Source organism: Pseudophryne corroboree, chromosome 10, assembly GCF_028390025.1.
Source record: "Pseudophryne corroboree isolate aPseCor3 chromosome 10, aPseCor3.hap2, whole genome shotgun sequence".
In the NCBI taxonomy this organism is placed as follows: domain Eukaryota; kingdom Metazoa; phylum Chordata; class Amphibia; order Anura; family Myobatrachidae; genus Pseudophryne; species Pseudophryne corroboree.
In genome coordinates, this window is record NC_086453.1 from 25,126,785 (window position 1) to 25,154,042 (window position 27,258).

The 27,258-nt window shown below is 51.0% G+C and overlaps 1 protein-coding gene and 1 long non-coding RNA gene across 7 annotated transcripts in view; one reads left to right on the forward strand and one right to left on the reverse strand.

The window, feature by feature from the left end:
- GRAMD1A (GRAM domain containing 1A) overlaps positions 1-26,905 on the reverse strand; it is a 268,012-nt gene extending 241,107 nt beyond the window's left edge. For 3 of the 6 annotated variants that reach the window (XM_063942244.1, XM_063942241.1, XM_063942243.1), the window contains exon 1: positions 26,767-26,904. The gene's annotated coding sequence lies outside the window, so the exon portion shown is untranslated. Of the gene's footprint in view, positions 1-8,460; positions 8,542-26,766 lie in introns of those variants that run through there. The other 3 variants (XM_063942242.1, XM_063942238.1, XM_063942240.1) reach the window with 2 other exon arrangements.
- The window catches only part of LOC134965860 (uncharacterized), a 206,593-nt gene that overhangs the window by 50,400 nt on the left and 128,935 nt on the right, over positions 1-27,258 (forward strand). The window lies entirely within an intron of this gene.

The window sequence follows — 27,258 nt, forward strand, 5'->3', positions numbered from 1 at the left end:
GTGCATCTGCAAGTGAAAACCCATTCTGCCCATTGATATTACTCCGGCTGCCGCAAGCGTCACCATTAATATTTCCAATTGCACCAGCCCCATGCCAGAGATGCATCAGATACAGGCTTCCCTTCCCCGTAGGCATGACTCAGAATCACAGAGATGCATCAGATACAGGCTTCCCTTTCCCATATGCATGACTCAGAATCACAGAGATACATCAGATACAGGCTTCCCTTCCTCGTATACACGACTCAGAATCACAGAGATACATCAGATACAGGCTTCCCTTCCCCGTACGCATGACTCAGAATCACAGAGATGCATCAGATACAGGCTTCCCTTTCCCATATGCATGACTCAGAATCACAGCGATACATCAGATACAGGCGTCCCTTCCTCGTATACACGACTCAGAATCACAGAGATGCATCAGATACAGGCTTCCCTTCCCCGTATGCATGACTCGGAATCACAGAGATGCATCAGATACAGGCTTCCCTTCCCCGTATGCACGACTCAGAATCACAGAGATGCATCAGATACAAGCTTCCCTTCCCCGTATGCACGACTCAGAATCACAGAGATGCATCAGATACAGGCTTCCCTTCCCCGTATGCACGACTCAGAATCACAGAGATGCATCAGATACAGGCGTCCCTTCCTCGTATACACGACTCAGAATCACAGAGATGCATCAGATACAGGCTTCCCTTCCCCGTATGCACGACTCAGAATCACAGAGATGCATCAGATACAGGCTTCCCTTTCCTATATGCATGACTCAGAAAGAATCACACAGAGCTTTTTATAAACGCCCACTGTTTTTTATTAAAGCATTGCCTCCGCCCACTTCCCTCTCCAACACACCTCAAAGTAAAGTTATGTCCAGCTCAGAATAGGACGGTCAAACACGAAAATGAGTAAAACACCACCACGAAGGCCCCTCCCGCCCCGCGAAAGCCTCTGCCTGTCCGTCAGGCAGAGGCGTTCGCACATGTGACATGCCGTCGCATCTCACTGAGTGCGCACGCGCAGTGCGGCTTCTGCGCATGCACACACTGCACCGGCCATCAGCATGGAACGCTGCCGCAGCAGCAGTCCATGCTAAGTTAGGCCCTAAGACAAGAAGCAACTGAGCATCATAATAAAATATATCAAAAATACAGTAAGTGGGTTACAGATCGTATTATTATTAGCCGGCAGAGGGTTCCCACAGATTCCGCCCCGGCAATAGCCATCAAGCAAGCTGAACACATCGCAAGGACCGGCTCTGTCCCGGTTTGTGCTCTTTGATACATGCCGCGTATGGGGGGTCATTCCGAGTTGATCGCTCGCTGCCGATTTTTGCAGCGCAGCGATCAGGTGAAAAAACTGCATTTCTGCGCATGCGTATGCCCCGCAATGCGCACAAGCGACGTACGGGTACAAAGCTCTTTGTGGTTGTGCTCAGGTTCTAGCAAAGTTTTCCTTCGCACTGGCGGCCGCAAGAAGATTGACAGGCAGGGGTCGTTTCTGGGTGTCAACTGACCATTTTCAGGGAGTGTTTGCAAAAACGCAGGCGTGTCTGAAAAAATGCAGGCGTGGCTGGGCGTTCGTGGGCGGGTGTATGACGTCTTATCCGGACACGCATAGGCTGAAGTGATCGCAAGCGCTGAGTAGGTTCAGAGCTACTCTGAAACTGCAAAACTGTTTTTGTAGAGCTCGGCTGCACAAGCGTTCGCACTTCTGCTAAGCTAAAATACACTCCCCAGTGGGCGGCGGCATAGCGTTTGCACGGCTGCTAAAACTAGCTAGCGAGCGATCAACTCGGGGAATGACACCCATAGTTCTATACTGTGTATAATCGCATACAAATTTCCTAAGATGAGATAAGCAGAATGACAGCCATGTTTCAGTCGCATCGAGTGTGACTGTGGAAAATGCCGTTTCGCATATTCCGGTAATGCAGGGACTGATGCACAGCTTCAAGCAAGTCCGTTTTATGGTGTCGACTGTGGAGAGTGTAGGTAACAGCAGGCAATTCAGAGTCACATCTGCACTTGTGGCTGTAGGGGCGAAACTGCATAGCAACTGAGCATAAGCTACATTTACCGAGGGCGTGTTAACGGAACTGCGGCCATAAATCTGCTTTCAGACCACTCTTGTAGAAGGTGCTGGGATAGACAGATTACACATGAAGCGTGAAAACTGTGGATGTGAGGGTCTACAAGAGAGACTGCCCCTCATATAGACTGTAAGTGAGGAGAAAGGTATTACAGTTCTCCCGAAAGGAGCTGTCCCGTGCAATACAAAGACTTCTTCTGCGCATGCGTCGATGACAAGAGCCACAGGGGACACTGGGAGGGATCTGATTGGTCAGTGTCCGATTGGTCAGAGGGGGTAATTCAGACCTGATTGCCGCATTGTGTTTTCAGGCCGCAGCAACGGGGAAGACCGGGCAGCGACGGGGGGCACCGGGCAGCGACAGGATGGTGTGACTAATCCGAACGCACCGGCAAACGCAAGAAGATTGACAGGAAGACGGCGTCTGTGGGTGGCAACTGACCGTTTTTTAAGGAGTGTCCAGAAAAACGCAGGAGGGACCAACCGTTTGGAGGGAGGGTTTCTGACATCAGCTCCGGCCCCGATCATCGCAGCGGCTGAGTAAGTCCTGGGCTGCGCAGAGACTGCACAAAATTAGTTTGTGCAGCTCTCCAACACATCCGAACGCACCCCTGCGCAGCTAATTCCCCCTCCCCCTGTAGACGACAACAACCTGATTGCATGGATGCAAAAAACGCACCCTAGCGATCAGGGGGGTCATTCCGTCCTGATCGCACACTGCTGTTTTTCGCAGAGCAGCGATCTGCTCACTACTGCGCATGCGTATGCACCGCAATGTGCAGGCGCGTCTTACGGGTACGGCTTGATAAAGTACCAACCAATCAGCCCATAGCTGTCATTTTCAAACACAGCATGTAACATGACCAATAGGAGCTGATTGGCTGCTACTTTATCCCTCTCAGTACTTAGTACATCTCCCCCTTGGTGAGAAAGATACGATTGAACACAGGCGTACTTAAACTAGTGTGCAACTTTGCACCGCACTCAGTTCCGTCACTGCGCCCACACTGAGCTTTGCCTATGTAAGAGCAGCAGCGTTCCGCTGACTCAGCCGCAGGTGGAGGTGTAACTGAAACGCTTGTGACAATTGGGAATGGTAACCTGTGCCGAGCGCAGCGAGGTACCTTGCACGGTGCACTAATTGGGGTTCCCGGTCACTGTACGAAGAAAACGACACCAAAAAAATTAAAAATACTCATGTCGACCTTTTTTCATGTCGACCTATCTCATGTCGACCTATAGACCACGTCGACCTAGCAACCCTGTCGACCTAATGCATGTTGACCAATAGTGGTCGACCTAATGACTGTTGACCTAAGTGTGGTCGATCCAACGACCCGTACCCACCCTAGGCTTAGTGTATTATACAGGTATATGAACACACACACAGCAGGAATGTCTATTTTACTTTATACAACTGTGGAGGAGATTTATCAAATCTTGGAGAGAGATAAGGTACCAACCAATCCGCTCCTGACAGCATACCTCCCAACATTCACGGCAGGAAAATCGGGACCTTTGCCGAAAAGGGGGCGTGACCTGTGGGGAAGGGGGCATGGCTTCAGAGCTATGACGTGATTGCGGGCCACGCCTCCCATTGTAGTCACAGTCCCTCTGCCTCCCGGGAATAGACGCTATGCGCATGCACACAGCGTCTATTCATCGCTGCACTAAGCCGAGCAGCGAGTGACAGAGCCTCCCAACTGCCCCCCTTCCCCCCCACCCACCGCAAGACACTGTTGCCCGCGGGAGGGACAGCGGGACAGTCCCAAAAAACAGGACTGTCCTGCGAAAATCGGGACAGTTGGGAGGTATTTGTTAGGAGCCCATCCTTGCAACGTACTCACTTCAGTGCCGGGACTCTAGCGCATGCACGGTCTACTGACCAAGCATGCGCCGCGCCCATTGCTGGGGAGGGTTCCGGAGTTCTTCCTGCAAATTGGTGCCCATAGACTACAATAAACTAACGCCATCTTCATATGGCATTAGCTGCAGGGGGCCAAGCTCCTTGGTAAATCTGACAGCATCGCATCCCCCGTAGAAACCGATGAGGGTTGCGACTGCAGTCAGAAATGCAGAGATATCTGCTGCTTGCAGATACCTTCCAAAAACAGGTGTTTTCGGGGAAACAGCCGCAAATATTTAATGATAAATGGGCTCCTTAAAACTGTCCACTTGTTTGGTACTTCAACTCTCTTCACTTTATCTAGGGTATTCAATTATCCGTAAATTCGCTGCAATTTTTCGCTCAAATTTTTTTCGCGCCAATCGGGCGAAAATTGCAGCGAAAACGCTCCCATTTTTCAACCTATTTAATTCCAAACGGGTTTCACCTGAAAATTCTTGCAGTGAAAAGTGTAGGTGAAAATGGGGAAATCAGCCTGTACCCCAAAAAATGGTAAACTAACATAGGAAAACAGAAGAGAAGTGTATTAGAGATCACATTAGAGAGTTTTTGGGGACTTAAATTGTGTGAAATGGCTGTTATATGCATTTTTTTTTTAATGCAAAAAAATGATAGAAAGCAAGTTTTTTGGAGCAAAATAAATGCTCTCATTAAATTTGGGGTACATGAAAATGGGTATAAGTATATATTTGGGTCATTTTAGGGTACTTAAAAAAAAAGTGGAAACAGACCGATTACTCCCATCTGCAAGCCTAAAAACACCAGTCCCACTCATAAAGCACCCCGATATACCTGTCCCATACCTTGAACCCCAATTTCCATCACTTTGTACTTTTTCACCCCAAAAATGACATGTCATTATTGGCCAATTAAAAATAATTAAAAACTTCAACGTGCCTAATTAGTCATTAAGGGGGGCGTCCCAGGAGTTCTGTACCATATCCAAACATTTTTACTTTAAAATAGTGACTTTTCCCAACTTTTTACCTGCTCAGAGTAGGTGAAGTGAAATTAGCGAAAAAATTATCACCGATAAATTTTCCCGGAAAATTGAATAGGCTGTAATTGCGTTTTCGCGGGAAAAGTCCGTTTTTTTGCGCGAAAACCGGACTTTTTGCGCGAAAAGTCCGTTATCGCTGCTAATTGAATATCCCCCTATCTCTCTCCAAGCGTTGATAATTCTCCCCCTGTGTGTATTGATGTACATGACTTCTGTAATCTCTGTGTGTATTTATACCGGTGACCTCTGACCTACACAGTCATAGCACCCCTGCCCAACTCTCTCCCTGCACCTCTGTATGTCCCACTATTAATAACCTTTGCCTGTGGCAGGGGACTGTGATATCACTGTGCAATTATTACACCACCAGCCCTTGCTCATACAGGCAGTAATTGTCTGCTGGGTGCTGTGTGTGGGGGAAGCGCTCCAGAAAGTACAGGGGCTGCAAAGACTCTGCCATTAACCCTGCATGCTTCAGGGGAACGAATACACCAGAATGCTCTATTTAAACCATAAGGAACACGAAAATGCCGACGTGTCTAAATAAATGTATAAATAACTATAACAATGAAAAAAAAAAAATCATCATGATAAACGGACGCCGGCTTTTAATGTTCATGTCGCCATAACCTGTACTTGTCAGACATGTACAGAACACCGTGCACATCCTGACGCAGTTGGTACAATGGGATCCGGTCTGAAGATCGACAGTGTCTAGGTCGACAATGTTTAGGTCGACCACTATAGGTCGACAGTCACTAGGTCGACATGGATGGAAGGTCGACAGGGGTTCTAGGTCGACATGTGCTAGGTCGACAGGTCTAAAGGTCGACATGAGTTTTTCAAATTTTTTTTCTTTTTTTGAATTTTTTCATACTTAACGATCCACGTGGACTACGATTGGAACGGTAAAGTGTGCCGAGCGAAGCGGTAGCGGAGCGAAGGCACCATGCCCGAAGCATGGCGAGCGAAGCGAGCCATGCGAGGGGACGCGGTGCACTAATTTGGGATCCCGGTAACTCTACGAAGAAAACGACACAAAAAAATATATATCCTCATGTCGACCTTTAGACCTGTCGACCTAGCACATGTCGACCTAGAAACCCTGTCGACCTTCCATCCATGTCGACCTAGTGACTGTCGACCTACAGTGGTCGACCTAAACATTGTCGACCTAGACACTGTCGATTTGATGAACCACACCCGGTACAATGGTGTGGCACTGCCTGGCTACCTGTGACACTATTAATGGGATTAAATTGCCTGCTCCACACTATACTGTATACACTGCGATAGTGCTGTAATATGGGGAAAAGAATACATACTGTATAAGAGGGGGGGCACTTTATATGCCGGCTGTCGGGATCCCGGCGCCGGAATCGTAGTAGACCCGTATAAGAGACCACACATAATATAATATGACTGTAAATGAGCAATAAACTAATTAAAATATAATAATGTGTATCTGGCATACAGTTGTCACCTTTTTATTCCAGTCTGATGCCACTTTATATATGATGTGTATTAATATCACGGGGAAAATAATGACTGAGATAGGTGAAATAAATATGTATATATTCTATAGTGTATAACATGATATATAAGCAGTCCTGATACTAAGCTCAAAGAGATCTTAGTAACTATTCCCTGAGCACACATCTCTCTCCCTCTGTATAACTCCCTCTCTGTCTCTGGGGGTTATTCCAACCTCATCGCACGCTGACGTTTTTCGCAGCGCAGCGATCAGGTCACTACTGCGCATGCACCGCAATGCGCAGGTGCGTCATACGAGTACAAAGCGGATTGTTGCTGAGCGATAGATTTAACGAAGAATCCATTCGCACGGCCGATCGCAAGGAGATTGACAGGAAGAGGGAGTTTGTTGGTGGCAACTGACCGTTTTCTGGGAGTGTTTGGAAAAACTCAGGCGTGTCCAGGCGTTTGCAGGGCGGGTGTCTGACGTCAATTCCGGGACCAAAAAAACTGAAGTGATCGCAGCGGCTGAGTAAGTCCTGAGCTACTCAGAGACTGCACAAACTGTTTTTATACTGCTTGGCTGCACAGGCGTTCGCACACTTGCAAAGAGAAAATACACTCCCCTATAGGCGGCGACTATCTGATCGCAGCGCTGCAAAAAATAGCTAGCGAGCGATCAACTCGGAATGACCCTCTCTGTTTCCCTCTCTCTCACTGTCTGCTGTTCTCTTGCTCTCTCTCTCTCTCTCTCACACACACACACACACACACACACACACACACACACACACACACACACACACACACACACACACACACACACACACTCTCCCTATCACTGTCTCTCTTCTGTCTACCTGTCTGTCTGTCTGTCTCTCTCTCTCTCTCTCTCTCTCTCTCTCTCTCTCACTGTCTCCCTGAGTCTGTCTCTCTCTCCCTCTCACTGTCTCTCCCTCTCTGTCTGTTTCTCTCTGTCTCCCTCTGCCTTTCACTCTGTCTCTCTCTGATCCCTTCTCTCTCTCTCTCTCTCTCTCACACACACACACACACACACACACACACACACACACACACACACACACACACTCTCTCTCTCTCTCTCCCTCTGTCTGTCTGTCTCTCTCTCACTGTCTCCCTCTGCCTTCCACTCTCTCTCTCTCTCTCTCTCTCAGTCTCTCTCTCACAGTCTCTCCCTCTTCTCTCTCCCTCTGTCTGTCTCCCTCTGCCTTCCACTCTGTCTCTCTCTCTCTCTCTCTCTCTCTCTCTCTCGTCCCTTCTCTTTCTCTCTCTCACAGTCTCTCTCCCACAGTCTCTCCCTCTCACTATCTCTCTCCCTCTGTCTGTCTGTCTGTCTCTCACTGTCTCCCTCTGTCTTCCACTCTGTCTCTCTTTCTCTCTCTCTGATCCCTTCTCTTTCTCCTTCTCTCTCTCTTATAATAGTTGGGTGTCTCTTACCCTGCTGCCACTGTGTACCCGCACTCTCAGGTCCTAGGAACCCATCGGGCCAGCTATGCCCAGACAATGTTATATCCCACTCTCCTCACTTCCTCTTTGTATCACTTTGTCTGTTCCTGTTTAGTGTTTACACAGTGAACAAATAATGCCAAAAAAATGTATCATTCGTGTCCAGGCGAGTTAAAGGGGACGAGCTGGTAGGGAGGGGGTAGCGGGTAGGAGGGTGGGGGGCAGCAATTACCTATGGGACCAACACAGCACAATGACAGCTCCTAACTTTGCTTAGAGACAGACATTCAGAGTGGAAGGACTGGGGATTCTGCAGAGTAATGTATACAGTGATGACAGCATTGTGGGAGACCCCCCACCCCAGCATTGAGGGGCTACCCCAGGGTCCCAGGAGTCACCATGCCCAGCTCACTTCACCCCTGCATGCACTCTGCCCCCCTGACTCTCTATTACGAGATATAATGCAGCAGATGTGTCTGAGATCAGCCCCCAGCCACCCACCCTGAGCATCACCTACCTCTCTGCAGAGCTGCTAATGATCCAGTCTGTAGCAATGAGGTAGCTGGGCCTCTGTTACCAGGGCTGGAAGTTTACCACTGACCTTGTAGCTGATAAAATATTAAGACAGCCCAAAATCGTTCTCAGGGTCGGACCCACCAAGGGAAAATGTTAACTCCATCACTGCTGGGGGGGAAGGGGTGCAGGGTCTCTGCAGAATTCCAGGGGTTAACAAGAAGCGGACCGGGGAACCCGGGAAAAGATCCCCCCCAGGCCAGACAAGTGTTTGTCTGTGATCACTGGTCCATTAGCTCCACTGCAGGGAGAGAACTGCAATGTGTGTAGTGTAAATGCACAGCACTGAGCAGCTCAGGAACTCCCCTGTCATACTCCAGCAGGCTGGGATGATCACCAGCAGGGCTGTCTGCAGGACAGTCACAAAACACTGGATGTGACACCTGGCCAACTGGAGGGCGAAACCCAAACTGCCGGCAGCGTGCACCGGGTATATAACCGACACATTGTGCCCGAATCGGACGCTGTGCCAATATTCACGCAAACGGACTATGGAGGTCATTCCGAGTTGATCGCTAGCTGCATTTGTTCGCAGCGCAGCGATCAGGCTAAAAACCGGCAGTTCTGCGCATGCGTATGCGGTGCAATGCGCACGCGCGACGTACGGGCACAACGAAAGATGCAGTTTTGCACAGGGTCTAGCGATGCATTTCAGTCGCACTGGTTGCCGCAGAGTGATTGACATGAAGTGGGCGTTTCTGGGTGGCAACTGACCGTTTTCAGGGAGTGTTTGGAAAAACGCAGGCGCGCCTGGGAAAACGCAGGCGTGGCTGGGCGAACGCTGGGCGGGTGTGTGACGTCAAATCCGGAACTGAATAGTCTGAAGTGATCGCAAGCGCTGAGTAGGTTTTGAGCTACTCTGAAACTACAGAATTTTTTTTTGCAGGCGCTCTGCGATAAAAACGTTCGCACTTCTGCTAAGCTAAAATACACTCCCAGTGGGAGGCGGCATAGTGTTTTCATGGCTGCTAAAAACTGCTAGCGAGCGATCAACTCGGAATGACCCCCTATATTTTACCGTCTGCACATGCGTTTGAGTCGCACAGCGCATTCTTCCCGGTTTTGGGCCCGATTCAGACCTGATCGCATAGCGGGCAATTATCGAACGACTGCGCATGTGTATGAACTGCAATGCACAGGCGCGTCGCCAAACAGCGACAGGATGGTGCGAAAATTTTGATTGCAAGGTGATTGACAGGAAGAGGACGTTTGGGGGTGGTAACTGGCCATTTTCTGGGAGTGTCAAGAAAAACGCAGGCGTGCCCAAGCGTTTTCTGGGAGGGTGTCTGACGTCAGCTCCGGCCCCGATCAGCCTGATTCTATCGCACTGTACGAGTAAGTCCTGGGCTATGCACACACTGCACAGTATGGAAAAATCATTTGATGGCGAGTGATTTCTGAACGGATTTGCAGATGTCCGCTGTCTGGAGAGGTTTTCGCACGGCGTACGCATGCATTCTCACACTTGCACGGGGCGGGTTTTCACTCTCTATAGGTGGCGGCTATCTGACCGCAGACCTCTGCAATATCGCTCAGCAGCGATCAGGTCTGAATCGGGCCCTTTATACGCAGAGTCGCAGTACAGGTCTGGACGCAGAGTAGCAGAAGTGTGAGGGGTGTTCCTGGTCAATGACTGGGAGATAACGGGGACGTGGCTAAAATGACACGCAGGGATGGTCCGTCTTATGGGCGCCTTATGGAATTGTCGCAGGGCGCGTTGCTGAATACGGCTTCATGCAAAGACGCTGAACCCCTCACAAAGATGGCCATACTCAGATGGGGAAGCTGCACCTGCAATAGGGCTGATGTAAGATTCGTATGACTGATGGTGGTGTGTAAAGACGGTATTTCTGGAGCCTCCATGATGTTGTGGCCCAGAAGTTCAGCACGCACGTGAGGTCATGTCGTAGCTGAATAGAAGTTTTATTTGTTGAAGTCCTATTCCCATCTTCCCTTACTGCTCCCTACTCCCATCCTCCCTTACTGCTCCCTACTCCCATCCTCCCTTACTGCTCCCTACTCCCATCCTCCCTTACTGCTCCCTACTCCCATCCTCCCTTACTGCTCCCTACTCCCATCCTCCCTTACTGCTCCCTACTCCCATCCTCTCTCACTGCTCCCTACTCCCATCCTCCCTTACTGCTCCCTACTCCCATCCTCCTCACTGCTCCCGACTCCCATACTCCCTTACTGCTCCCTACTCCCATCCTCCCTCACTACTCCCTACTCCCATCCTCCCTTACTGCTCCCTACTCCCATCCTTCCTCACTGCTCCCTACTCCCATCCTCCCTTACTGCTCCCTACTCCCATCCTCCCTTACTGCTCACTACTCCCATCCTCCCTTACTGCTCCCTACTCTCATCCTCCCTTACTGTTCCCTGCACCCTTCCTCACTGCTCCCTACTCCCATCCTCCCTTACTGATCCCTACTCCCATCCTCCCTTACTGCTCCCTACTCCCATCCTTCCTCACTGCTCCCTACTCCCATCCTCCCTTACTGCTCCCTACTCCCATCCTCCCTTACTGCTCCCTACTCCCATCCTCCCTTACTGCTCCCTATTCCCATCCTCCCTTACTGCTCGCCTATTCCCATCCTCCCTTACTGCTCCCTACTCCCATCCTCCCTTACTGCTCCCTACTCCCGTCCTCCCTTACTGCTCCCTACTCCCATCCTCCCTTACTGCTCCCTACTCCCGTCCTCCCTTACTGCTCCCTACTCCCATCCTCCCTTACTGCTCCCTACTCTCATCCTCCCTTACTGTTCCCTGCACCCTTCCTCACTGCTCCCTACACCCATCCTCCCTTACTGCTCCCTACTCCCATCCTCCCTTACTGCTCCCTACTCCCATCCTTCCTTACTGCTCCCTACTCCCATCCTCCCTTACTGCTCCCTACTCCCATCCTCCCTTACTGCTCCCTACTCCCATCCTCCCTTACTGCTCCCTACTCTCATCCTCCCTTACTGTTCCCTGCACCCTTCCTCACTGCTCCCTTCTCCCATCCTCCCTTACTGCTCCCTACTCCCATCCTCCCTTACTGCTCCCTATTCCCATCCTTCCTCACTGCTCCCTACTCCCATCCTCCCTTATTGATCCCTACTCCCATCCTCCCTTACTGCTCCCTACTCCCATCCTCCCTTACTGCACCCTATTCCCATCCTCTCGTACTGCTCCCTACTCCCATCCTTCCTCACTGCTCCCTATTCCCACCCTCCCTTACTGTTCCCTGCACCCTTCCTCACTGCTCCCTACTCCCATCCTCCCTCACTGCTCCCTACTCCCATCCTCCCTTACTGCTCCCTACTCCCATCCTCCCTTACTGCTCCCTACTCACGTCCTCCCTTACTGCTCCCTACTCCCATCCTTCCTCACTGCTCCCTATTCCCATCCTTCCTCACTGCTCCCTACTCCCATCCACCCTTACTGCTTCCTACTCCCATCCTCCCTTACTGCTCCCTACTCTCATCCTTCCTCACTGCTCCCTACTCCCATCCTCCCTTACTGCTCCCTACTCCCATCCTCCCTTACTGCTCCCTATTCCCATCCTTCCTCACTGCTCCCTACTCCCATCCTCCCTTACTGCTCCCTACTCCCATCCTCCCTTACTGCTCCCTACTCCCATCCTCCCTTACTGCTCCCTAATCCCATCCTCCCTTACTGCTCCCTACTCCCATCCTTCCTCACTGCTACCTACTCCCATCCTCCATTACTGTTCCCTGCACCCTTCCTCACTGCTCCCTACTCCCATCCTCCCTCACTGCTCCCTACTCCCATCCTCCCTTGCTGCTCCCTACTCCCATCCTCCCTTACTGCTCCCTACTCCCATCCTCCCTTACTGCTCCCTACTCCCATCCTCCCTTACTGCTCCCTACTCCCATCCTCTCTCACTGCTCCCTACTCCCATCCTATTCACTGCTCCCTACTCCCATCCTCCCTTACTGCTCCCTACTCCCATCCTCACTGCTCCCTACTCCCATCCTCCCTTACTGCTCCCTACTCCCATCCTCCCTCACTACTCCCTACTCCCATCCTCCCTTACTGCTCCCTACTCCCATCCTTCCTCACTACTCCCATCCTCCCTTACTGCTCCCTACTCCCATCCTCCCTTACTGCTCCCTACTCCCATCCTCCCTTACTGCTCCCTACTCTCATCCTCCCTTACTGTTCCCTGCACCCTTCCTCACTGCTCCCTACTCCCATCCTCCCTTACTCATCCCTACTCCCATCCTCCCTTACTGCTCCCTACTCCCATCCTTCCTCACTGCTCCCTACTCCCATCCGTCCTTACTGCTCCCTACTCCCATCCTCCCTTACTGCTCCCTATTCCCATCCTCCCTTACTGCTCCCTATTCCCATCCTCCCTTACTGCTCCCTACTCCCATCCATCCTTACTGCTCCCTACTCCCATCCTCCCTTACTGCTCCCTACTCCCGTCCTCCCTTACTGCTCCCTACTCCCGTCCTCCCTTACTGCTCCCTACTCCCATCCTCCCTTACTGCTCCCTACTCCCATCCTCCCTTACTGCTCCCTACTCTCATCCTCCCTTACTGTTCCCTGCACCCTTCCTCCCTTACTGCTCCCTACTCCCATCCTCCCTTGCTGCTCCCTACTCCCATCCTCCCTTACGTCTCCCTACTCCCATCCTCCCTTACTGTTCCCTGCACCCTTCCTCACTGCTCCCTACTCCCATCCTCCCTTACTGCTCCCTACTCCCATCCTCCCTTACTGCTCCCTACTCCCATCCTCCCTCACTGCTCCCTAATTCCATCCTCCCTTACTGCTCCCTACTCCCATCCTCCCTTACTGCTCCCTACTCCCATCCTTCCTCACTGCTCCCTACTTCCATCCTCCCTCACTGCTTCCTATTCCCATCCTTCCTCACTGCTCCCTACTCCCATCCTCCCTTACTGCTCCCTACTCCCATCCTCCCTTACTGCTCCCTACTCCCATCCTCCCTTACTGCTCCCTACTCCCATCCTCCCTTACTGCTCCCTAATCCCATCCTCCCTTACTGCTCCCTACTCCCATCCTTCCTCACTGCTACCTACTCCCATCCTCCCTTACTGTTCCCTGCACCCTTCCTCACTGCTCCCTACTCCCATCCTCCCTCACTGCTCCCTACTCCCATCCTCCCTTGCTGCTCCCTACTCCCATCCTCCCTTACTGCTCCCTACTCCCATCCTCCCTTACTGTTCCCTGCACCCTTCCTCACTGCTTCCTACTCCCATCCTCCCTTACTGCTCCCTACTCTCATCCTCCCTTACTGTTCCCTGCACCCTTCCTCACTGCTCCCTACTCCCATCCTCCCTTACTGCTCCCTACTCCCATCCTCCCTTACTGCTCCCTACTCCCATCCTTCCTCACTGCTCCCTACTCCCATCCTCCCTTACTGCTCCCTACTCCCATCCTCCCTTACTGCTCCCTATTCCCATCCTTCCTCACTGCTCCCTACTCCCATCCTCCCTTACTGCTCCCTACTCCCATCCTCCCTTACTGCTCCCTACTCCCATCCTCCCTTACTGCTCCCTAATCCCATCCTCCCTTACTGCTCCCTACTCCCATCCTTCCTCACTGCTACCTACTCCCATCCTCCCTTACTGTTCCCTACACCCTTCCTCACTGCTCCCTACTCCCATCCTCCCTCACTGCTCCCTACTCCCATCCTCCCTTGCTGCTCCCTACTCCCATCCTCCCTTACTGCTCCCTACTCCCATCCTCCCTTACTGTTCCCTGCACCCTTCCTCACTGCTCCCTACTCTCATCCTCCCTTACTGCTCCCTACTCCCATCCTCCCTTACTGCTCCCTACTCCCATCCTCCCTTACTGCTCCCTACTCCCATCCTCCCTCACTGCTCCCTAATTCCATCCTCCCTTACTGCTCCCTACTCCCATCCTCCCTTACTGCTCCCTACTCCCATCCTTCCTCACTGCTCCCTACTTCCATCCTCCCTTACTGCTTCCTATTACCAGCCTTCCTCACTGCTCCCTACTCCCATCTTCCCTTACTGCTCCCTACTCCCATCCTCTCTTACTGCTCCCTACTCCCATCCTCCCTTACAGATCCCTTTTCCCATCCTTCCTCACTGCTCCCTACTCCCATCCTCCCTTACTGCTCCCTACTCCCATCCTTCCTTACTGTTCCCTGCACCCTTCCTCACTGCTCCCTACTCCCATCCTCCCTTACTGCTCCCTACTCCCATCCTCCCTTACTGCTCCCTACTCCCATGCTTCCTCACTGCTCCCTACTCCCATCCTCCCTTACTGCTCCCTACTACCATCCTCCCTTGCTGTTCCCTGCACCCTTCCTCACTGCTTCCTACTCCCATCCTCTCTTTCTGCTCCCTATTCCCATCCTTCCTCACTGCTCCCTACTCCCATCCCCCCTACTGCTCCCTACTACCATCCCCCCTTACTGCTCCCTACTCCCATCCTTCCTCACTGCTCCCTACTTCCATCCTCCCTTACTGCTTCCTATTACCATCCTTCCTCACTGCTCCCTACTCCCATCCTCCCTTACTGCTCCCTACTCCCATCCTCTCTTACTGCTCCCTACTCCCATCCTCCCTTACAGATCCCTATTCCCATCCTTCCTCACTGCTCCCTACTCCCATCCTCCCTTACTGCTCCCTACTCCCATCCTCCCTTACTGCTCCCTACTCTCATCCTCCCTTACTGTTCCCTGCACCCTTCCTCACTGCTCCCTACTCCCATCCTCCCGTACTGCTCCCTACTCCCATCCTCCCTTGCTGCTCCCTACTCCCATCCTCCCTTACTGCTCCCTACTCCTATCCTCCCTTACTGTTCCCTGCACCCTTCCTCACTGCTCCCTACTCCCATCCTCCCTTACTGCTCCCTACTCCCATCCTCCCTTACTGCTCCCTACTCCCATCCTCCCTCACTGCTCCCTAATTCCATCCTCCCTTACTGCTCCCTACTCCCATCCTCCCTTACTGCTCCCTACTCCCATCCTTCCTCACTGCTCCCTACTTCCATCCTCCCTTACTGCTTCCTATTCCCATCCTTCCTCACTGCTCCCTACTCCCATCCTCCCTTACTGCTCCCTACTCCCATCCTCCCTTACTGCTCCCTACTCCCATCCTCCCCCCTACTCCCATCCTCCCTTACTGCTCCCTAATCCCATCCTCCCTTACTGCTCCCTACTCCCATCCTTCCTCACTGCTACCTACTCCCATCCTCCCTTACTGTTCCCTGCACCCTTCCTTACTGCTCCCTACTCCCATCCTCCCTCACTGCTCCCTACTCCCATCCTCCCTTGCTGCTCCCTACTCCCCTCCTCCCTTACTGTTCCCTGCACCCTTCCTCACTGCTTCCTACTCCCATCCTCCCTTACTGCTCCCTACTCTCATCCTCCCTTACTGTTCCCTGCACCCTTCCTCACTGCTCCCTACTCCCATCCTCCCTTACTGCTCCCTACTCCCATCCTCCCTTACTGCTCCCTACTCCCATCCTTTCTCACTGCTCCCTACTCCCATCCTCCCTTACTGCTCCCTACTCCCATCCTCCCTTACTGCTCCCTATTCCCATCCTTCCTCACTGCTCCTTACTCCCATCCTCCCTTACTGCTCCCTACTCCCATCCTCCCTTACTGCTCCCTACTCCCATCCTCCCTTACTGCTCCCTAATCCCATCCTCCCTTACTGCTCCCTACTCCCATCCTTCCTCACTGCTACCTACTCCCATCCCCCCTTACTGTTCCCTGCACCCTTCCTCACTGCTCCCTACTCCCATCCTCCCTCACTGCTCCCTACTCCCATCCTCCCTTGCTGCTCCCTACTCCCATCCTCCCTTACTGCTCCCTACTCCCATCTTCCCTTACTGTTCCCTGCACCCTTCCTCACTGCTCCCTACTCCCATCCTCCCTTACTGCTCCCTACTCCCATCCTCCCTTACTGCTCCCTACTCCCATCCTCCCTCACTGCTCCCTAATTCCATCCTCCCTTACTGCTCCCTACTCCCATCCTCCCTTACTGCTCCCTACTCCCATCCTTCCTCACTGCTCCCTACTTCCATCCTCCCTTACTGCTTCCTATTACCATCCTTCCTCACTGCTCCCTACTCCCATCCTCCCTTACTGCTCCCTACTCCCATCCTCTCTTACTGCTCCCTACTCCCATCCTCCCTTACAGATCCCTATTCCCATCCTTCCTCACTGCTCCCTACTCCCATCCTCCCTTATTGCTCCCTACTCCCATCCTTCCTTACTGTTCCCTGCACCCTTCCTCACTGCTCCCTACTCCCATCCTCCCTTACTGCTCCCTACTCCCATCCTCCCTTACTGCTCCCTACTCCCATTCTCTGTTACTGCTCCCTACTCCCATGCTTCCTCACTGCTCCCTACTCCCATCCTCCCTTACGGCTCCCTACTACCATCCTCCCTTGCTGTTCCCTGCACCCTTCCTCACTGCTTCCTACTCCCATCCTCTCTTTCTGCTCCCTATTCCCATCCTTCCTCACTGCTCCCTACTCCCATCCCCCTACTGCTCCCTACTCCCATCCCCCCTTACTGCTCCCTACTCCCATCCTTCCTCACTGCTCCCTACTTCCATCCTCCCTTACTGCTTCCTATTACCATCCTTCCTCACTGCTCCCTACTCCCATCCTCCCTTACTGCTCCCTACTCCCATCCTCTCTTACTGCTCCCTACTCCCATCCTCCCTTACAGATCCCTATTCCCATCCTTCCTCACTGCTCCTTACTCCCATCCTCCCTTACTGCTCCCTACTCCCATCCTTCCTTACTGTTCCCTGCACCCTTCCTCACTGCTCCCTACTCCCATCCTCCCTTACTAATCCCTACTCCCATCCTCCCTTACTAATCCCTACTCCCATCCTCCCTTACTGCTCCCTACTCCCATCCTCCCTTACTGCTCCCTACTCCCATGCTTCCTCACTGCTCCCTACTCCCATCCTCCCTTACTGCTCCCTACTACCATCCTCCCTTGCTGTTCCCTGCACCCTTCCTCACTGCTTCCTACTCCCATCCTCTCTTTCTGCTCCCTGTTCCCATCCTTCCTCACTGCTCCCTACTCCCATCCCCCCTTACTGCTCCCTACTCCCATCCTTCCTTACTGCTCCCTACTCCCATCCTCCCTTACTGTTCCCCGCTCCCTTCCTCACTGCTCCCTACTCCCATCCTCCCTTACTGCTCCCTTCTCCTATCCTACCTCACTGCTCCCTACTCCCATCCTCCCTTACTGTTCCCTGCACCCTTCCTCACTGCTCCCTACTCCCATCCCCCCTTACTGCTCCCTACTCCCATCCCCCCTTACTGCTCCCTACTCCCATCCTCCCTTACTGTTCCCAGCACCCTTCCTCACTGCTCCCTACTCCCATTCTCCCTTACTGCTCCCTACACCCTCCTTCACTGCTCTCTACTCCCACACTCACTCACTGTTCCCAGCACCCTTCCTCGCTGCTCCCTACTCCCATCCTCCCTTACTAATCCCTACTCCCATCCTCCCTTACTGCTCTCTACTCCCATCCTCCCTTACTGCTCCCTACTCCCATTCTCCCTTACTGCTCCCTACACCCTGCCTCACTGCTCTCTACTCCCACACTCACTCACTGTTCCCTACACCCATCCTCCCTCACTGCTCTCTACACTCACCTTCACTTGCTGCACCCTACACCTTTCCTCACTGCTCCCCACACCCACTCTACCTTCTCCCTACACTGATCCATACTGCAATCCCGGGATTCCCGGATTTAAAAAAAACAGCCTGGGTTTGGCCTCCCTACATATGACAGACTCACTGGCAAACTGCACTACAGCTAAGGCATACCACCCAACTGTCCCGATTTCAGTGGGGCAGTCCCGCTAATTGGACACTGTGCCGCTGTCTCTCCCGCTGGTCGCAGTGTCACAGTGTCCCGCAGGCGGAGGGGGGGCAGTTGGTAGAGGTAGTGATCACCGCGCTCTGCTTTGCAAAGCAGCCAGTGATCACACTGAATATGCATCTAGCAGCACAAGGAGGGGAGCCGGGGGCTGTCCAGCAGCACATGGAGTGCTAACCCCCCCCCCCCCCCGCCCAAAATGACAAAAATGGGGGTCGCTGCAATAGACCACACCCATCTATCCAAAGCTCCACCCCCTTTTCCGAGGCGACCGCGCCTCCGGCACGGTGTGTCCCGATTCCAAAGGGACAGAAATTGGAAGGTAGGGCTAAGGTTAATATTTTACTATGATATCCCATAGGCAAACGCAGGGGGGTTGCGGCCTCCTCCTCTTGGCAAGTGGCTCAAATTATTACCACAATAGCAATGCTATATAATACGAGTACTAGAGCTGCCACCACCACATGCAGTTTAAGGGACAGAGCAGAGCTGCTGCACATGCCCAGTGGTAGCATCTTCTTCTACCAAGTTTGCTGTGTATGTGGATCCTCAACCAGTGCTCTGGACCAGAGAGTAGCTGCCAGGAAGAAGAGACAGGAGCCTTACCATGAGGTGGGAGAATGTGTGATTAGAAAGTGCAGTACTGGTTCTATTATGTTTGTGTATTTATTTATTATGGTATGTTTAACCTTTTCCTGACCATTTATTTATATTATTTAAATATGTTTGATACAGCCTATTCTATAGACCATCTATAGTGGCAATTATTAATACTCCATAAGTATTCCATACTGTGGGGCCAATTCGCTATCTTTTTGCATGCATGCTGGGGGCCGCCCTGCGCTGGGCAAGGCCGCCCAGCATGCTGACCAGTGCCTCCCCCCCTGCAACAAGCAGAAATTGCGATCGCCTCGCAATTTCTGCTTGTCAGCAGAAACTAAGGTTGACTCCTGCCGCTGCAGCTTAGCTGCGGCCGCAGGAGTCCCGGCGCCATCTTACCTGTCGCGGCGGCTGCGTGTGAAGTCACGCCCCCGACACGCCCCCGTTCACACTGCACAGCCCACTGTTCGAGACACCCCGCCCCCGCAACGCTCCGTTTCCTCCCTGAAAACGGAGCGTTGCCGCCCCGGGACCGCCTCTGCCTGATTGACAGGCAGAGGCGACCACATTTTCTGCGACCCCCCGCAGAAAATGCGGACGCTTGCACAGTACGGCCAGCTGCGCATGCGCCCGCGACACCCCTGCAAAAATTCGCTCCGGATCGCGAATTGCGATCCAACCTGAATTAGCCCCTGTATCCAGTATATAAAAAGACCAATGTTTAGGGTCATTACTATGTTCTTCTAACACTCCCCCAGACTCCCACACTTACTCCAATGTTCCGCAGAGAAGGAGATTGTGGATGGCATTTGGAAACCCCCCCTCTTGAAATCCTGCATTTGCCATTGATATCCCTCTAACAGAAGCCCTGGGGGCTGCTCTGTGCAGATGGATGTTCTATAGATTGTAAGATTGCGAGCAGGGCCTTCCTACCTCGGACTGTTTGTTTATTACCCCGTTTTGGTATATCATTGTGTCCAATTGTAAAGTGCAACGGAATTTGCTGCACTATATAAGAAACTGCTAATAATTAAATTAATAATGGATTTGGTTCACTTTGTGTTATGGAAAGTATCTTGCAAGTAGCATTTTCCCATCATATGAACCTGCAACAACCCACTTAGCAATATGCATATATATACAGTATATACCTCTATGTTCCACAACAACTGGGTCAATACCTAACATCTCTCCTGCAAAGTCAGGGAGACTCCTGAATATCCAGAAAGTCTCCATGCGAGGAGTCCCGACTACTTAGGGATAGACGTTGATGGTCGATATTTTATCACCATGTTTTTCTAGCGATGGCAGTGATTGCACCATTTGATTGTGGCTTTCCGATGGTAGCCGCCATCATATGGCAAGGAAGTAATGGGCACCTGATGTTACAATACAGCTGTTTTACATTGAGAATGGGCGTGGGTTGTTACTGGGTACTCGTAAACTTTTTTTTTGCCTATATTCGAACTGTTGCCACATTTTCCCTAATTCTTTTGATGCAATGGTCATTTACTATCTCATCAAAAGATTTGATGGTGGAAGCCGTCATTAGTGGCGAGCTTCTGGTGTCCTTCCTTGCAGTATAAGGGGCAATCCAGGGACATTATGACGCAATCTGCTCTTAATTGCATCACCAAGACCCTGCCCTTCTCTAGACAGTGCCACGAACAGCGACATCGTACAATGGGGGCAGTGACGCAACAACACACTTGTAGTGTCATGCCCACTTCAGTGGCAAACGCAGGATTTCTAGAGGGAGGTTTCCAAATGCAATCTGCAAATACTCTGCGAAACATGGAATACAGTATAGATAATCTATAGTATAGGCTGAATCCAATATATTTGAATAATATAAATAAGATAAGTGGTCAGGAAAAGGTTAAACATACTATAATAAATAAATACACAAACATTATAGAACCAGTACTGCACTTTCTAAGCACACATTCTCCCACCTCATGGTAAGGCACCTGTCTCTTCTTTCTGGTAGCTACTCTTTGGTCCAGTGCACTGAATGAGGGCTCAGAACCACACACACAGCAAACTTAATAGAAAAAAATGCTACCACTGGGCATGATGCGGCAGTGACTTTAGTAATCATATTATATACCATTGGTATTGTTGTCATAATTTGCCACTTGCCAAGAGGAGGGGGGTTTCTGGGCCACCGGAAACCCCCCCTCCCACCCCCTGCGTTTGCCTATGCACTTGTAATCTAATGTATATCTGCTGGCCCAAGGGGGAGTTGGGTATCAAATTGCACAAATAATTATGCAAATTTTTTTGGGGGAGAATGATTTGCATATTTCACATCCAAGAAACATGAACATGAATGTAATAAAATCCATGTACTACCACTTCCCAGCAGCAGGAACTGCTGTCAGATTTGTTTGTCTTGTTGTACATAGAAATGAAATGTTCGGTGAGGTCAATCAATCATCCGGCTGTTCTGAACATGCCAGGAATCATATCAGCAAGGGACTGGGGATGGAGATATTAATCTTAATCAATAACTGTGCCGACAGTACAAAGAAAGAATATTAACTAGTAGAACAACCAGCAGCGGCCGCATCGTTATGTATAATGGGGGTCATTCCGAGTTGTTCGCTCGCAAGTGAATTTTAGCAGATTTGCTCATGCTAAGCCGCCGCCTACTGGGAGTGAATCTTAGCATCTTAAAATTGCGAACGATGTATTCGCAAAATTGCGATTACACACCTCGTAGCAGTTTCTGAGTAGCTCCAGACTTACTCGGCATCTGCGATCAGTTCAGTGCTTGTCGTTCCTGGTTTGACGTCACAAACACACCCAGCGTTCGCCCAGACACTCCTCCGTTTCTCCAGCCACTCCTGCGTTTTTTCCGGAAACGGTAGCGTTTTTTCCCACACGCGCATAAAACGGCCAGTTTCCGCCCAGTAACACCCATTTCCTGTCAATCACATTACGATCGCCAGAACGATGAAAAAGCCGTGAGTAAAATTCCTAAGTGCATAGCAAATTTACTTGGCGCAGTCGCAGTGCGGACATTGCGCATGCGCATTAAGCGGAAAATCGCTGCAATGCGAAGATTCTTACCGAGCGAACAACTCAGAATGACCCCCATTGAGAAAATACGCGTCCCGCACAGAGATTTGTTATGCACGTATCTAGCAGAGAATGGTAATTCAGTATCCAGCAGATGCAGAGTTAAAGGGAAAGTTTTGCAGGGAGGAAAGTGGTGTTGCCATGTGAAATGTGAATGTTGCTAAGGCAGCGGTTCTGTTATGTAAATACCCGAACGTGAAGGGGACGGAATGGGGTGTTTCTGTTCAAAAACAGACTTTTATAATAGTAGAAAACAGAGCGAGGATTAAACACGCAAAACTGGCCAGGTCGCTGACTTGATGGGACTCATACAGGATGTTTAGGCAGCTCTGCAAAATACAGGTGTGGGAGAGAAGGGGTTAATTAACGTCTGCATGCATGAACCAGAGTTCACCGTGCAGATCCGAGCTGTAAGTTGTGTGACGTACAGTAAGTGCACTTGCCACAAAATTGCTGCAGTGAGGGCGTGCACATCTGTCGTTTGTATAAAGCTTTGCACGTATCTTGCGCCAGTGGCCCCTTTGCGCTTGGAGAAGCGGATGAGGGCGTTAACATGTATGTTCTCAGCTGCAGAGCGTGCACAGTGTAAAATGGTGCAAGTTAGGCTCCGCCACAACCGACGCTGCATCAGTCCCTTTGTGTGTGATCTCTCGGAGAGAGAGAGATGTATCAAAGCTACAGACTGTGAGATCTATTTACTAAGCCTTGGAGAGAGATAAAGTACCAACCAAACAGCTCCTATCTGTCATTTTCAAATACAGACTGTAACAGCTGATTGGCTGGCGCTTTATCTCTCTCCACTTTATCTATCTCCAAGGTTTCATACATCTCCCCTACAGACCGGCAAGTACTTTAAGTCATTGTCTGTTAATGTGTTATGAATGGTCACAGAAATATAGCAGCTTGCAGAGAGCAACTTCTGAGCAAACAGAACTCTACAGAATTGTTGAATGGGGATATAAAGCCACTTTAAACCATACTTACTGACTTCTTACGTTTCCTCTCCAGGAGAAGCACGAAGAGGAGAAGCAGGTGGGCGGTGATGGGTGAAGGGTCGGGCTAATTGCATCATTAGGCCCTTCCCCTTCATGGTTAAGTGCCATTAATCACATATATTTGAATAGGGGGTGGAGGTAAAATGACGCAATTACCATAGAATCCAATCATTAAGCCTGCCCCCTCCCCAGATTCATCATACTTTAACTGCCCATTCTGCCCACTTCACTAGGAAGTTGGCGGAATGCAGGAGGGGTGCCCACTGTTCCTGGAGTGAGGTGGACTACTGGAGGAATTGAGAGTCTCCCGCAGGTTTCGGGAGAGCAGGAAAGTATGCCTTAAACCCACCCCGTACTTACAGAGTAGCATCACAGTTGTATAGTTAAATAACTAAAATGACTTTGACAGTTAATGTGTTAATATAAAATAAGGTTACGGCAGAACAATGTAGCGCAAGTCAGGAATATTCATTTGTTTGTCTCTGCCGTCCACTTTCCTTTCTTCTGTCTGGTTTATGTCCTCCAATTGCTCCGCATTCCTTGCCTATATATTCCTCTAGCACTCCCGCCCCCCAGCCTACAATAGATGTGTTTCTGCAAGTGACTTGAGACAAATTGTATATACACATTGGGATCCAACCGCCAAAAATACGAAAAAGATGTGGGTGCGCGCACAGCGCCCGTCACTGCGCATGCGCCTGCATTTTCTGCAGGGGGGGGGCACAGAATTGTGATCGCTTCTGTCTGTCAATCAGGAAGAGACGTTCACGGGGGTGGGCTGCAATGCTCCGTTTCCAGGGCGGAGATGGAGCATTGCGGGGGCGTGGCTAGGAAACGGGGTGGGGGGGGGGCGGCGCGAATGGGGGCGTGATTGCGGAGGCTACATGGCGTCGCCTGCAGCTGCCGCGATCAGAAAGATGGAGGCAACCTTAATTTCTGCTCCAGGGAGGAGACGGAGCGTTGCGGGGGCGGTGCAGCGCGAATGGGGTTTGAGTCGGCCGAATGGGGTCATGTCGGGGGCGTGATCATGGCATCTGCGTGACATCACACGCAGCCGCCGCGAACGTGAACATGGCGATGTGATAGCAATTTCTGTTTGTTGAAGGGGGGGGTTGCACCGGTCAGCATAGTTGTAGTGCTATAGTGCTGCATCAGTCCAGTGGTGCTGTCCTGAGCTGCCATAAGTCCACTGCTGCTGCCGTATAAGTCCAGGGGTACTGCCATATAAGTCCAGGGGTACTGTTGTATAAGTCCAGGGGTACTGCCATATAAGTCCAGGGGTACTGCTGTATAAGTCCAGGGGTACTGCCATATAAGTCCAGGGGTACTGCTGTATAAGTTCTGGGGTACTGCCGTATAAGTCCAGAAGTACTGCCGTATAAATCCAGCAGTACTGCCTTATATCTCCAGCAGTACTGCCGTATAAGTCCAGTGGTACCGCCGTATAAGTCCAGGGGTACTGCCGTATAAGTCCAGTCCAGTGATACTGCCGTATAAGTCCAGTGGTGCTGTCCTGTGCTCTATATTATTTACTCCAAATAAAGGGGTTATTAGTATTTAATCCAAATAATTTTACAGGGTTTGCCCTGTGTGGTGTAGAGGTACGCTCTCCTGTAACCACATATTGTTATATAACTGCTGCTACTAGTCATGGCATAGACGATTCAATGCCCTCACTACACTCTCTAGGACTGGAGTGAAAATGGCTCCTTATATGGAATCCAAATCTGCGAGAATCCGACAGCGGGATGATGACGTTTTGCCTCGTTCTGGTTTCTGAGTCTGGTAAGAAGTCCCGAGCCGGGCTCGCATCTGGGCATGGGTCGTGAAGTTTGGGGGGGTTCGGTTCTCAGAGAACCGAACCTGCTCATCTCTAGTGTGTACGCTCTATGGGCCGATTCAGACATGGACACTGCTACATCAGCGGTCGCAGGCTGAAGCCCGATGAAGTGTGCGCACATTCAGCAGCCGCACTGCATGTGTGCACACAGTGAGATGCGACCGCCTCTGCCTGATTGACAGACAGAGGTGGTTGCGGGGCAGGAGGGGGTGTTGCGGCGGCGTTGGAGGGGTGCGGTCTGGACAACGCAGGCGCATCCGGATCGTTCGCGGGGTGGGCCGCGGCGGCTGAGTGTTGTCACACGCAGCCGCTGCGACCTGAATCATGGTGGGTAGCCGTCTGCCTTTGCAGATATCTGCGGGGGCTGAATCCAGCATGTGGGGGGGGACTTACCCTGGGCGTCCCCCCGCATGCCAGAGTAATTAATCATAGATGTGCATTTTTTAGCATGAAGTCTGAATTGGCCCATATATCGGCCGCCAAGGATTGTAGAGAAAACACTAGGGGATATCGCTCATGGAGCGTATCGGCAAGTGTGTACCCAGCTAAAGACGTCTTCAGGGAATCTAATGCTATGTGTGCGCACATTGACCCTATTCAGCTTCACTTGCAGTTTTGCTGGCGATTGCATGGCCAGCATGTTAATGGCTGCCAGCGATGTGATCGAATTCATTTGCGATCGCTTACCCCGCAAAACAAGGGTAGCCCCCCTGCCTGCGCAGCCTAGCTGCAAATGCAGGCGTACCACCGCCATGTTTTGAAATCAAATAGCTGGTCCAAAAACGGGCCGGATCCACCTGCGTTCCCACAACGCTGCGTCGCCGCACCCAAACACCCTGCCTATTGACAGGCAGAGATAATCAAATCAATGCAATCGCATTTGCCGGCCCGTGCATGCGCAGATTGGGCCCTGCAAGTGCGCAGTGACCCCATTTTCGACATAATGCTATCGCGTCGCATTAGCGAATGATGCTGAATGAAGCACTTTGTCTGATTCGTGAGCGAGATAGAGGGCTCAGACCGTAGCGCAATCTGCACCACTAATCAGCCGTCTGCAAAAGAGTTCTGTGAAATACCCTGCATTAGGCTGTTAGTACATAGCAGTGATTCATAAAATTATGCAGAAACTGCAGTTTCTACATAATTTTACAATAAAAGAAACCATGGAGCTAAATACTGTAGGCCCCTCAGAGGCTTATCTGGAATGAGGCTGTACACAGATGGTGTATGTGAGCAGTGCGCAGTCTTCGCAGCTCGCACTTCTTCCCTGCGCTGTGTGGAAATTCCTTACTCTTTAAAAATTTAATTGAGCAATCGGTTCTGCTGTGTGGTTAGTTTGGGCTGTAATAAGGGAGTGGTCGGGGGGGTAACTAAATGACAGCGTTAATTCCGCAGGAGAAATATTTCATTATTAACGGGATAAAATCCTGCAATATTCCGCTGCCAGCCGCAGAATGAGGCGAATATTAAATGCAACAGTTTCAAAATTGTTCATCTATAAAAACAAAATTATTCTGTGTATCTATCTATCTATCTATCTATCTATCTATCTATCTATCTATCTATCTATCTATCTATCTATCTATCTATCTATCTATCTATATCAGCCAATAAACTCTGCCATGTCACAGGCTGTGTTTGAAAAATGACAGGAGCTGATTGGTTGGCACTTTATCTTTCTCTACTTTATAACTCTCCGTTTCTTAGTACATCTGCCCCAATATAAATATTATTATTATCATCATCATCGTGCGTGTGTGTGTGTGTGTGTGTGTGTGTGTGTGTGTTTCAGTAGAGATCCTGCTATACTTCTATTCTCCATTTACTGATCCTGTAAAGGGAACCTCTCTCTGACATGTCATTGTCACATCTCTCACCTTTCTCTGTCTCAGCGTGGAGCAGTCCTTCTGCTGGGAAGTCCAGCGGTCTCTCTCACTGCATGTTGCTTCCTCTCCTTGCTGTGTGAGGAGGTTCCTCCTGGAACATTTCCTCAGATGTCTCTCACCAGGAAGCTTCCATGCAATGTCTGTTTTTTCTTCTTCTTCTTCTTCTTTTTTTTTTATGTTTTTCAGTTTCCTTATCTGTTTGTTCTGTCTGTGAAAGTTGTTCCACTCCCCCCCCCTCTTCCTTCCACTTTCTGGTTTTATCTCTCTCTCCCCCTCCTCTTTCTCTCTGTCATCTATCCCTTCCTCCAACCTGCCTCTACTCTCTATGTATCAACAGCTATTTTCTCCCACTATAATTGCATTACAGTATGTCCCCTGCCTCGTCTTCCTCTCTCACACACGCTTTGCCGCTATACCGTATATGTTTTATTCCTGCCAAATATGCAGCTTAGCAGATAAGTCCCTACTGCCTCCCTTACCATT